The 14,157-nt window shown below is 43.2% G+C and overlaps 1 pseudogene; it reads right to left on the bottom strand.

Annotated features, from left to right (window-relative positions):
- Positions 1 to 14,157, bottom strand: part of LOC125351099 — a 64,930-nt pseudogene that overhangs the window by 42,306 nt on the left and 8,467 nt on the right.

Below are 14,157 nucleotides of genomic sequence, written 5' to 3'. Positions count from 1 at the left end.
TCAAACCACCATCCTCCCACTACCAACCTCCCAACTAGCTAGGATTACAAGCATGAGCCACCAAGGACCTGTTAGTTGTAATTTGTTACAGTAACAGAGGAAACTAATATAGTAACTTTGTCATTTCTGGTCTACTTAGAATCAATTTGGGGGTGTCATGCTATTATTGACAGTTTGACAGGACATAAAATTCTATATTCTATATTAAAGGCAAAAATTTCCCTTCGATTTAAGAACATTACACCATGTTTAGCATTCAGTATAGCTGATGAGAAGAAATCTCATGCCAGTCTTAATGTCATATTTCATGATACACATATTTCCCTTCTCTCTCAATACATTTATCCTTAGAGTACATTCATTCTGTCAGAATGTGTCAACAGAAATCCTTCTTGCCGGGCGCTGGTGGCTCCTTAGCTACTCAGGAAGCTGAGATCTAAGGATCGCAATTAGAAGCCAGAAGAGCAGGAAAGTCCAAGAGACTCTTATCTCCAATAAACCACTTAGAAAAGGCTGGAAGTGGTGCTGTGACTCAAGAGTACTAGTCAAGTAAAAGCAGCTCAGGGACAGTGGCCAGGCCCTGAGTTCAAGCCCCAGGACTGGCAAGAAATGAAAAAGACGGGCTGGGGATATAGCCTAGTGGCACGAGGCCCTAGGTTCGATTCCCCAGCACCACATATACAGAAAACGGCCAGAAGCGGCGCTGTGGCTCAAGTGGCAGAGTGCTAGCCTTGAGTGGGAAGAAGCCAGGGACAGTGCTCAGGCCCTGAGTCCAAGGCCCAGGACTGGCCAAAAAAAAAAAAGAAAAAAAAAAGAAAAGAAAAAGAAAGAAATCCTTCTTGTCAGTCTGTAGGCTGTTTCCATCTGAAGGCTCCTGCTTTCTTTCATTTATGAAATGTCTTTTATTTTTTTAATTTTATTTTTTATACCAGTCTAGGACTTGAACTCAGGGCTTAGCACTGTCCCTGAGCTTTATGCTCAAGGCTAGTGCTTACCATTTGAGCCACAGTTCCACTTCATGAACTCTCCTGTCTGGGCTGGCTTTGAACCTCAATCCTCAGATCTCAACCTCCTGAGGAGCTATTACAGGCATGAGTCAACAATGCCTGGCTATTTTTTCTTGAATATCTATATTGTATTAAAACTCTTATTGGGCAAACACTGAAACTTGTGATCTGTTTTCTGTTCTACTTTTTAAATTTTTCTCTCTTTGTATTTTTGCTCTATCTTCTGGAGATTTCCTTTACAAATTACTAAGTTGGTTCTGAGTCTTGTCTATACATTATTCAACTTATCCTATTTAAATATTTACTTCCACCAATCATGTTTGACTTTTTAGGTCATTTCTGTTTCTTGTTCTCAACTTCTTACATAGTATCCTATTCTTGTTTTATGGATACAATAGCCTCTTGTCTTCCTAAGAATACTAATCACAATTTTTAAAAAACACACACATTCTTATTGGCATTTTCTTAATTACTTCTCATTCTCCTAGGGCCAGCTGATCCTTATTTATATAGTTAGTATCTGTGTTGGTCAGTTTCTTGTTACAGCAACAAAATACCAGAGACAATTAACAAAGATAGAAGGTTCATTTTAGTTCACACTTCTGGAGGTTCCAGCACAATCTCAGGTGGACTCACTGCTTTGGCCCTATATTCATGGAGGGAGCACAGAGCAGAGCAAAGCGCTCACCTCATGATCAGAAAACCAAGAAGAAAAGGAAGAGGCTGAGGTCCCTCAATCCATTTTTGTGCACTACCCAGTGACCTTAGGACCTCTCACTAGGCTCCACCTCTTAAAGGTTCCATAGCCTCTCAATAGAGTCATCCTGAGAACCAAGCTTTTAACAAACACACGGGCCTTCAGAAGGCATTCGATATCCAAACTGTAGTGATCTCGCAAAGGTCAAGAAACACACTTGAGTTTCAAAAGGAGAGGGCACGTATAGTTTGGAAACCATACATATCTGTAGATAAATATATTCCCAGAGTTGTTTCTTTCTTTTTTTAAGATCAGCACTGCACTAAATAAATAAATCCTCCTTCAAAGATGTTTCTGAGGCAAGTCATCCCCGATCCTGTTCCCCACCTATTAGGCCACTGACTCTTTATCATGGTGGACTATTAGAGGCAATGAAAGAACTTCTTCAAGATACCTGGGCACTCTCAGGTGAGCTAGTATGTGCTCAGGGTCAGGAATACCTAGGTTCACTATCTGTACCTATCAGACAATCTGTGAGGTCAGGCTTTCGTAATTATGTTGTAAAAACCAGCAGTGTTAGCATCACCTGGGAACTTTCTAGAAATGTAGACTCTCAGGCTTCATTTCAAGTGTTCCAAGTCAGAATCTCCACTGAAATAAGTTCCTCCATGATTGATGAACACATTCAAGTTTGAGAAGCACTGCTTTATGGGAAATCATTAGATAGCATAGTATACACCTTCAGAGCCTAATGGGTCTGAACTCCAGCTGAGTCATGTAACTAATTCATGAACAACACACTGAATGGAGAGAAACAAGGTATCCTACTTCATGTTCTGCTGCAATAACAAAATCACCAGAGGCTAGGTGGGTATCTTACAAAGAAAAGAGGTTTATTTTTCTCACAGTTTAGAAGGCTAAAAGTCCAAGATTGAGTTTCCACATCTTTTTTGGCCTATTGTGAGAGGCTCGTGGTAGATGATATCATGGTAGAAGCACAGGCAGATGAGATCACATGGTGAGACAGAAAGCCAGAGAACATTTGAGGGCCAAACTTGCTTTTCTGTTAACAGTCCATTCTCACAGGAACTTACCAGGGTCCTACAAGAACTACATTAATCCTTTGTTGGGGCCATGCTCATAGTCCTCTAACCATCTTCTAAAAGGCCCCCACTCTTAAAAGTTCCACCCCCTGTCAAACACTGCTGGGTTGAGACACAGTCCATATCCAACCATGGCCACAGAGTACTTAACACAGTGCCGGCCAACAGTATGGGAGTCATTAGTTCCTTCCTCACCGACTTCTGCCAAGATTCCTGCCCAGGCCCAAGTGAGGGGGGTGCTTTAGCAGGATTATTCTTCCTGTGCCCTGGCCCCAGTCCTCACTACCCTATATCTTATTAGCCATGTCTTTGATCTCCCCTTCCCCCAGTGTCATAGCTCTCCATCAAGTCTCTCTGCTGGTACCACCTCAAATGTCAGCTTCTGAACTCACAAAACATGTCTTTTAGACATGTCTTTTAGATAGGCAAGCTGCTTGGAAGTCCATCCAATCTGTAGTGTGGAGTGAAAAACCAGCTCTTTCTCCTCTGAAGCCACAGGCTCCTTAAAAAGACAATGGTGCTCTCTGCCCTGCTGGTTTCCTGTGAGCTCCTGCATGGATTCTAGTCAGATGATGATGACCACACCACCCTGTGGCCATGACTCCTGCAGAAGACACCTCTGATTCCCCCCAAGTCACTCTGGCAGAGTTCACAGATGTCTTCCTTGTCCTGCCTAACCAGTCCTCACCCTCCCCTCCTCCATCCTACTTGGAGCTGGGCGTAGAGGTAGGGATGTCTGAGTCTGTATTACACACCACAAAGCAAAGGCAGAGGCTAGGCCACTACCCAAAGAAAGATGAGTTTGTCTTCTTAACTCAGTGTCTCCAGAAACCCCACCTCCTACAACCATTGAGTACCTAGTCTGAAGCTAGTTAACTGGATCACATCCCTTCCCCTCAATCTAGGTACTTCATGGGCCACCAGCTGCAGCTAGTTACAGCAAACCACCAAGCACTCCTTTATGGAAAAATTAATAGCCTGTCTTATTCTCTCTCCATTCTCCTTCCCTGCACTAACTTGAGGCCACCCCTTTCCCCAAGCCACAGATATTGAAAGCTTTATTGGGACACAATCACTTATGATAGTTACCCTATTCATGCAGTAAAGCACTGGTAGCTCATGCCTGTAATATTAGCTACTCAAAATAGCTGAGATCTGAGGATTATGGTTCAAATCCAGCCTGGGGAAGACTGTTCATGGGATTCTTATCTCCAATAAATTACCAAAAAAAGCTGGAAGAGGAGCTGTGGTTCAAGAGGTAGAACACTAGCCCAGAGCAAAAGAAGCTCAGGGAAAGTGCCAAGGGATGAATTGAGTTCACGCCCCAGGACTGGCACCAAAAACAAAAACAAACACTTTTTAAAGCCAGCATAGTATTTTTTTCTCATTTTACAAAGCATTGTTTAATTGAGGGGCTGGGAATGTGGCTTAGTGGTAGAGTGAGTGCTTGCCTAGCATGCATAAAGCCCTGGGTTCAAATCCTCAGCACCACATACACAGTAAAAGCCAGAAGTAGCGCTGTGGCTCAGGAGGTAGAGTGCTAGCCTTGAGCAAAAAGAAGTCAGGGACAGTGTTCAGGACCCTAGTCCAAGCCCCAGGACTGGTTAAAAAAAAAAAAAAAAAAAGCTTGTACTCTTGCTTGGCTTTTCTGCTCAGGGCTAGCTCTCTACCAGTTGAACTATACATCTACTTCTAGCTTTTTGCTGGTTAGTTGGAGATAAGAGTCTCTTGAATTTGTTTGCCAGGCTGGGTTCTACCAATTCTTTATTCTGTTGTCTGTTTGGGCTCTACCTGAGACAATTCTTTTTCTGGTTTCTTCTAAGAGTTTCTAAAATAAGTAAATATATCAAATTCTTTGTTACATTACAAATACTTTTCCAAGGTCATTCTTATTCCTTGAGGCTTGTCTAAAGTAAGGTTTTTCTCTTTATTACATAATTACAGAAAAGAATGTGATTGTTTTACAAAAATAAGAAAACAAAAACAAATGATATAACACTAAATCCCACCAACCAGAGCTAAATACTGCCAATAGTCTCAAGAGTTTCCTATTTCTCAATATATGATTATATTAAAAACAAAATTTAAGTCATAATATACATTTCTGTGACCTACTTCATTTGCTAAGTGCATCCTGAATATCTTTTTTGTGCCAACACAAATGAATCAGTACCACTACATATTTAACTAATTTCACTTTGAAAATACACAGTACTTTTACATAGTTTAAAAATCAAGACAATATTTTTTAAAAGCATGCTATACCAAGAGCTTGTGGCACATGCCTGTAATTCTAGCTACTCAAGAGGCTGTGATCTCCAGATCACAGTTTGAAGTCAGTTCGGGCCGGAAAGTCTATGAGACTATTTCTAATTAACCAGCCAAAAGCCAGAAAGAGTGCTGTGACTCAAGTGGTAAAGTGCTAGCCTTGAACAAAACAGCTCAGGGACAGTGCCAGGGCCCTGAGTTCAAGCCCCAGGACCAACACACCACACACACACACACACACACACACACACACACACACACACACTCAGGTCTGCAGAGTTAGAGCTGTTCCCTTCTTTCCTCTCTTCCCAATCTGTCACTGTGGCTTTTACACACACACACTCTCTCTCTCTTTCTCTGTCTCTGTCTCTCTCTCTCTCTCTCTCACACACACACACACACACACACACATGCACACATATGTGTCCTTAAAACTTCTCCATGGCATCTGTTGTGCAGGACTGGAGGGTTGCCCTGTTGGGAGCACAGGACTAGGAGAAACCATAGTTCAGTTAAGTGAGAACCACATTCCTAAGATAAACAGCCCAGGAATCCCTCAGTGGTAGGAGGGGGTACATATCATTAACCATCAGCTGCTGATTCCACAGGTCTGAGATTCTGCATTTCTAATCAGCTCCCTAGTGATGCTGAAGCTGCTGCTCCAAAGGCCACATTTTGTTTGGCAAATGATTAGAATGACCTCCCTTCCTGGGGAGTTTGTGGGGACTCCAGGAGGTGGCCGAAGTAGCCAGGGAGGATGTCTTGCTGGGCTGCTGCCTGCTGGGAATGGACCTCCAGAGGGCCTGTGTCCTCTCATGACTTGGCCACCAAGCCTAATAGAGCCATTCAAAAGATGGTAACTAAGGAGACTAATTTATTCAGCAAAACATATCAGCAAGTCACAGGAAGTATGGTTTATACACCTCAGTATGTGCTAAGATATTTGATACCCTTCACATCAATTTCTGGGAAAGGAAAAGGAAAAGAAGGCTTCCTAAAAACAACTTAGGCCAACATCAGCTGTAACTCAGTGCAAGAGAATAAGAAGCCATCCTTTCTAATGTCTGATGCCAATCTTATTAGCAAGCATTCTTATGGAATTTTGGGGCCAAGACATATAAACCAGAAGAAAAAGAAGAGGAGACATAGTTGTCATTATTTGCAGATGGCATAATTGTCCTCCCACAAAATCCAAGACTCCTCCAAAAATTTTAGAATAAAAAATCTGGCCAGGCACTGGTAGTTCATGACTATAATCCTAGCTACTCAGGACGCTGAGATCTTCAGGAGCATGATTCAAAGCCAGCCTGGGCAGAGAATTTCAAGAGACTCCAGCTCAAGTGGTAGCATACCAGCTGAGCTAATGCTGAGGTCTTTGTAAGGCCCTGAGTTGAAATCCTGGAAGAATGCTATATAAAATAACAGAATTCAGAGGTTGGGAATACGGCCTAGTGGCAAGAGTGCTTGCCTTGCATACATGAAGCCCTGGATTCGATTCCTCACACCACATACACAGAAAAGTCCAGAAGTGGCACTGAGGCTCAAGTTGGCAGAGTGCTAGCCTTGAGCAAAAAGAAGCCAGGGACGGTACTCAGGCCCTGAGTTCAAGCCCCAGGACTGGCAAAAAAAAAAAAAAAGTAAAATAACAGAATACAAAGAAAATACCAAAGGCAAGACTTTTAATACAAACATATCCAATCACCAGGAAATAAATGGAGGAACATTTTACTTCACACATGCCAACAAAATAAGACAAAAATATAGAAGTCAACTTGAAAGTTAATGTGCAGACATCAGTAAAACAGATTTCACAGAACCCTAAATGACTTGGATGTAGCAAAGTTCTTCGCAAGACATTAAATCATCCTTAGTTGTCTATCATATTTCAGGCTGCTGCTCAAGAAATGCTGATGACAAAGATGATGAACATGCCTGGTTCTTGTTGGCTGAGGCTCCACAGTTTACTGGTCTGGTTAGGCCATTTCTGGACAGGGGCATCTCAATGTCTTTAGGCATGTCATCCCCCAGTCCCTGGGCAAGGTTCACCAGTCTCCTACCTGGAAAATATAAATCTGGATACCATGTTTTAGACACTCAGTGGGAGAAGGAGGATGAAATATCTCCTCATTCAGCCTCTAAACTTTCATGTAATCCTCCTGTTTTCAATATAGCATTGCCACTACCACAGATTCTATAGTTCCCTAGGCCAGCATCCTCTGTTCTAATTTCCCTGAGAATAAAGCCAGTGTTTAGCATGAGTGTAATGCAGACAGCTGTGTCTTCATGGAGGGGAAAGGAGGGGAAAGGTGATCTTGGACATCTTCCTCTTTTTTGTTTTTTTTAGTACTGGAGCTTAAATTCAGGGCAAGGATGTTCTCTCTCAGCTTTTCTCACTCAAGGATAGTGCTCTAGCACTTGAGCCACAGCTCCACTTCCAGCTTGTTGCTGGTTAATTGGGAAAAAGAGTCTCTTGGACTTTCCTTCCTGGATTGGCTTTAAACCATGATCTTCAGATCTCAGCCTCCTAAGTGACTAGGATTGTATGCATGAACCACTGTGTGCGTGTGTGTGTGTGTGTGTGTGTGTGTGTGTGTGTTATACTAATGGGTTTCTCTTATTGTGGTGTTGGTACTGTGATATTCACCCATGCATATATTGTACTTTGAATTCCCTTTCTATTGTTCTTTCTTATCCCTGTACCCCCTTTCCACCACCATCCTCTCCTTTTTATAGTTGTTAGTGGGTTTCATTATGCTAATTGTATACATAGACATAGTATGATGAGAAGTACAGTATGATGTGTCCCTTATCACGCTCTCCTTTTCCTTTCCCCATCCTGCCAATCCCTTGCCAAACATTGGCACATTTACATTTATGTCATATATACTACATTGATGCTCTGTGTGTGCGTGTGCGTACACACAGACAGATACACATATAACAGGCTTTGCATATGAGAGAAAACATGCCTTTTTATTCTACCTAGGAATAGATTTGCTAGGCCATGTGTTAAGTGTTTGCTTTTTTAAAGGATAGCCAAACTATTTTCCAAGGTAGCTGCAATCCACCACATCACGTTTCCTTTGGTAGCATATGAAGTTTCCAATTTTTCCAAATCCTCACTGACTCTTGTTATTTCCTTTATTATAGCCACTCTAAAGAGTGTGAAATGGAGTCTTGTTATGGTTTTCAATTGTAGTTCCTTGATGACTAATGACATCAAGTGTCATTCCTGTGCTCCTTTGCCATTTCTATATCTTCTTTGAAGAATACCTGTCTAGATGCTTTGCTCATTTTAAAACCCAGACTCTGTGTGTTTCAGTTTGGGTTGTATTTCATCACACTTTGATGCTGTTGCTTCTTCAGTGGCATTTTTAAGAAACTGAGCCTTCTTGCCACTGCAGAAGCCAGGAAGGACTGATTCTGACTTTCCCTTGCAACTAGGAGATAAACACATAGTTTAGATGAAGCCAGTCAGATTCCTACCTGCCCTAGCCATGAGCCAGGATTGGATGATGAAAACCAGAAGGCCAACAGGAAAACCTTCTAACCATGGCAGAATCTGTAGTGTGGCACTGAGGTGACAGCAGAGTCATCAAGGCCCTGTGTCCCAGGGCAGGGGTGGCAGTGGGGTGACAGGGATGCCGGCAGAGGTGCTAAGAAGCCTCCTCCCCCTAGCCTGTCTGGGAAATGGAATACTTTTTGCCTTTGTATTCTGGCCCATTTTCTAAGGTTCAACTTTCCTAATAATATGGTAAAATATCCAAAAATCAATGTTTCTTTTTAGCTCAGATTCGCATAATTGTTTTCTATAGTTGCAATTAAGAGCTTGACTGGCCAAAGATGATATTTCTTTGCTTCCTTTATAATTGACTGGCATACAGTAGCAACACCTTAACTTTAATACAATAACAACACAGTGGTGAGTTAGGTATGAGAAGCCTACACAGATGCTGGGCCTTGACTGACTCCTAACAAAGCTCTTTGGTTGAAAGCAACCCTGAAATCATGAGAGAACTCTGTTTCTTGTTGTACAGAGAAGCAATATGAACAGAAGATTTTTCAGTGCCAATGGCTCACACCTGTAATCCTAGCTACTCAGGAGGCTAAGATCTGAGGATCATAGTTCAAGGACAGCCTGGGAAAGGGAAATCCATGAAACTAACCTCCAATTAAGCAGCCAAACTCTAAAAGTAAAGGTGTGGCTCAATGTCAGCCTTGAGCAAAAACACCAAGGGACAGTGCCCAGGTCCTGAGGCCCCGAGTTCAACCCTAAGTACTGTTGTGCACATGCATTTGCACATGCATGTGCATGCATGTGCACACACACACACACAAATCTGTCTGAGATGGTATAGAGTAGTGGACTATGACTGCAAGTATGACTTTACATCATTAGGAAGTAACTTAGTTCCATGGCCTAGTTGAATAAAATGCTGCCATGGGTTACATGCATTACAACTAATGGTTCTCAGGCAGATATTTCATCTTCACACTAACGGTGATACCCAGTCTCCCATAACCTCCTGGTCCCCCAGTCTCATGTAGTCTCTGCTCACATTGAATCAGAGCTGGTCTGGTGACAAACAGAGTTTGGCAGAGGTACAAACATGTGACAACCAAGGTCCTAAAAGACATTGTAGCTTGCTCCTTGGACTTCTGAATCACCGAGGAAGCTGGCCACCATGTCGGAAAGACACTCAAGCATTCCATGGCTGGGTAGGAATGGAGGCCCCTGTTTATAGCCAGAACCCACTTTCCAATCTGACAAGGAGTTACCCCAATGTCAGACAAACCTTCAGACTTACATCTGACTGCACCTTGAGGAAAGACCCAAGCCAAAACTGCCCAGCCAAACCACTCCTGAGTTGCTGATCCAGAAAAACCATGAGAGCTAGCAAACAATTACTGCTGTGTTAAGCCTCTCAGCATTGGGTGGTTTGTTATGCAATGATAAACAAATAATATGTCAACTAATAGTCTATATTTAGTCTCTATTTTGAGAAACCAAATAAATTTCTCTGGATAAGCAATGGGAACATCGATAGCCACTCATTCAGCAATGTGTATATTTAAGAATACAGTTTTTCCTGTGTGGCTAACTCTCAATGTGAAACTTTTTAAATAAAAATTGACTCATTCCCCATGTATGTGGTGTTGAAGACTTTCTCTTTTCTCTTTAGAGGGATTGGAGTGTGCAAAAGGCTTCCCGAAATATAGGGGTGCAAGGAGTAACAAGTACAATTGTTAGGAAAATGGAGGAGAAAGGAAAGGAACAGGCTAGACTCTCCATTTCAACAGGGGTGAACTGTTTATTGAGGCACGGGAGCTTGTGCAAGGAGGTGAGGTTGAGGTTGGACTTTTATGGGGTCTGAGCAAGGAGACAGAAGTTTTCTAAAAGGCTATTAGGGATCGGGGAGGTGGGGACTTCCGGTTAGGCCCACATTGGAATGTTAACAGCCAGCCGTATGTTGATTGTTCTGCCTGCCTGTCAAGCATGTCCACCCAGGCCTGGGATTTTGCCTGGCGTCAATCCTTCAATGATACCCTAGCTTTAAGGTTCAGGATCTCAGGATGGCCAGACAAGTGATCCCAAACATTCAGATGGCAAACACCATCAGTCTGTCCTAAGAGTGTTCCCATTCCCAACACTGGCAATTCACTGAAATTCTTTTTACAGTGACCAGAGTTTGAGCCTCAAGAATGCTCACCTCACACTCTACCACTTGACCCGTACCTCTAGCCCAACTTTTTGTGGTTATTTTGAAAATAAAGTCTAGTAAACCTTTCTATCCAGGCTAGTTTTGAAAAGAATCCTCTATTTCTCAGCCTTTTGAGTAGCAATAGGACCACAGTCATGAGCCAACAGAACCTGAATCTTTTTTAGGTCTTCACTGTTCATGGAAAGTCGGTGCTACATAAAAGTCTTGGGTGCTTTACACTGCTTATTGGTCACTATCCCCAGCCTGAGGGCACTTCTGCCTAGAAATACAAATAGACAAGTAAATAAAATAAATAAATACCTCTGAAGTCTGCCAACAGTACACTTAGAAAAACACCAATAGTGATTATATAAGTCTTCTCCTGTACTTGAAGCGGTACAGGTTGGCAGGTAGAACTGTAATTAACAATCAAGTCAATCTGCAAATATATATACATATATTATGGTTATCTGCAAATATATATATATATTATGGTTTTAGAAAGTACTATGAGTTTAGCAATGCTTAAAAGTAATAGGATATCCTCTTTCACTCAGCAGCCCCACCCCAGCCACCTGGCTCCCATTCATACCTAGTAGTTTGTGTTTGTTTGCAAAACAAACAGTACAGGCTGGTTGTTGTTGTTGTTGTTTTTTCACATGGAGTACTAACAGTCTTTTATGCTGCCAAAGGCTAGATGTGATACTTTCTTAAGGAAGGCTGGATTTTTTTTTCTCAAAGCTGGATTTTTCTCAAGGCTTCTGCTCCAGGACATTCTCCCCTACCACTCCTGGGGTTGCACTTAACAGAACAGTGGGTGCTGCTGTTGCCCCTCACATCAGGCTCAGCAGATGGGTGTGTCTGCCTCCCACAGCCCGTCACCTTGAGCTCATATTTCCTGGTACCCAACTAAGCTGTCTTGCTCAAAGTCAGGTCCCTAGCATGTTTCCAAAAACAAATCTTCATAGAGTTCAGAGTGAGACCTCAAGCTCCTGAATCCTCCAGAGCTATGACACATCACAGGCAGACATCACCCCAGAGTCTGCTGGGGAATTTCGTAGTGTGGTCCTTTGGACACTGAACAGCCAAGCTGATGTTACCCAGGCTTATTGGGGAGGAACCAGGCAGCTGGAACCATATGGGGAAGCCACAGAGCCTCAAGGAGACCATTCAAGACAGGTTTCACCTCAGCTCCCCCATACACGGTTACTTCTCACCCCCAGGACTCTGACTCAGGAGCGCCAGCCCACTCTGGCTCCATGAAGCTGGGTGAATTGAGGTCACCCAGCAAACACCAGCTCATAGAAAGCTGAGACACAGATTCACCCAGAGCCAATGTTGCAGAGCCCAGCATGCTAAGCAGACACTTCACTGAATGTTCACGAACTTGCTTATTGGCTTACTCAACAGGAATATTTGCATTGCTAATAAGAGAATTTAGGTAATGGATGCTGACATATGTAGAAGAGTATCATTCAGAAGCAGCAGTTTGTTTGTTTGTTTTAATCCTGGAATATTTTCATTGGGACTGATATTTGGGGTGAGACTATTTAAGCTACTACTGGCTTCTTGCAAGTACTTTGTGAATTTAAGTTTGGAGGAGGAAGGACTCCTTGCCCCATCCGGAACTACTCAACATGCCCAGAGGTGCTCCATGCTTATCTTCGGTGGGATCCACCTCAGCTACATCAGCCAGTGCTGGCTCTAGCTGGGCCTGACAGGAAGGGTCTCCATTCACTGGTGAGACACCCCCCCCCCAAAAAATGGCTGGGCCAGAGTTAGGCACTCCCTTAATACCCTTGGGGAAACAGGTATTAAAAGGCATGGCGGGTTGGCCACGTTTCTGTTGCCAAGGCGAGGAATGATCAACCCCGGCTTCCTCTTTGTTTTTTCATATAGGTGAGCTCACGCCACCCAGCCCTGCACTGACGGCCACACAGAGACCTGGTGGGGGGGACAAGGAGGCGAGAATAGTGGCTGTGAAAGATTTCTCATGGGCACCCAAAGAGTGCACACATGGTTGGCAGAGAATTAAACAGTGGTAGAAGCCAATATAAGTCCACATGCTTCTCTGTATATGGAAAGTTACAGTGAAATAGGCATGATTAATATGCAATAGTAATATTTGAAGTCTAAAACCTCTTTTCTTCTCCCCTTGGCAATCCTAAGCCATATCAGTGGTACAATGCTCCCTCTCTCTACCCTTCTTCCCTGCAAGAACTCCCAACTAACACAGAAGATGGGTCCATGAACATTATAACATCAGAGCTGGGTCCACGTCTGGAGGGAAGGACAGGTCAGGTTGTGCAAATCACTCTGGCCCTCTGTGGGGAAAGTGATCATGTCCCACTCCCCCTGTCCCCAGTCGGCCTCTGATTTATGATGGCAGTCCTCATTAGTGAGCACAGTGACCTAGGTTGCTTTGTCATTTCCCTGGAGCATCAATACTCCTGACCCTCAGGGCCTGGGAATCCATGTCCCCATACCATGGCTTTGCTAAAGGAAGCAAGAAACCTCTCCTCTGCAATCAGATGCAGAATGTGCCTTTTGTACCTCTTCCTCTGCCACCCCTCCCCTTCCTTCAGGCTCAGGCCCAGGGAAATTTCCAATACTGCTGTTAGGAAGTCTCCTTGAGCAATATCCCACCGCATAGCGAATCTCAAATCTATAGGGAGGGAGGCCCCGTGACAAGGCCAAAACTAAACAAGGATACAGAAGGCTTGTTCCATGAGTTTGCATTGGGCTCGATTGTCTGCCTGCCGGTCCACAGTGTGACTTTGGACAGGTCATTCCCCCTTTCTTCCTCCATTCCCTTGGTGTACTAGATCATCTCTGGGGAGTTCTTTTTTCTCAGATGTTTCTTCCCTTTCCAAAAGACCTTTTCATCTTATCTTTTCCTCTCTCTCTCTCTCTCTCTTTCTCTCTCTTTGTCTCATCTCCAGGTGTATATTCTTTACAAAAATTCTGTATCACTCCAAACTCTTAAACATTTACTTTTAACAACTTTAAACAATTACTTTTGTCATTGTTCTCTTACAGTGATGTGCTTTTTTAATTTTTTAAAAACAATTCCATTTCTTTTTGCCTGAGGCTCATAAAGTCCATCTTTCCAGAGATAACTTCCTAACTGCCTCACTCTTCAAATAATCTATTTTTAGTGGCTTCAGCTCACTTTCAGAGCCAATGTGGGTAATTACAAGAGAAGCAGTGTACCCTCTTGGAACCAGGCTATTCCCAGTAACATAGCTGCTAAATACAAGGCCATGACCTGTCCAAATAATTGAGTGACCAGCATGCACTGGGTGTATATGCCAGAAGGATGCCTTTTCAGATGCTGAGTCAAGTCCTGGGTTCATTTAGGCTTTGCCCAGGATGGGTCC

Source organism: Perognathus longimembris, chromosome 5 (assembly GCF_023159225.1).
Source record: "Perognathus longimembris pacificus isolate PPM17 chromosome 5, ASM2315922v1, whole genome shotgun sequence".
Lineage (NCBI taxonomy): Eukaryota > Metazoa > Chordata > Mammalia > Rodentia > Heteromyidae > Perognathus > Perognathus longimembris.
The sequence above is the reverse complement of the archived record's forward strand: the minus strand, read 5'-3'. Positions and strand labels throughout refer to the sequence as shown.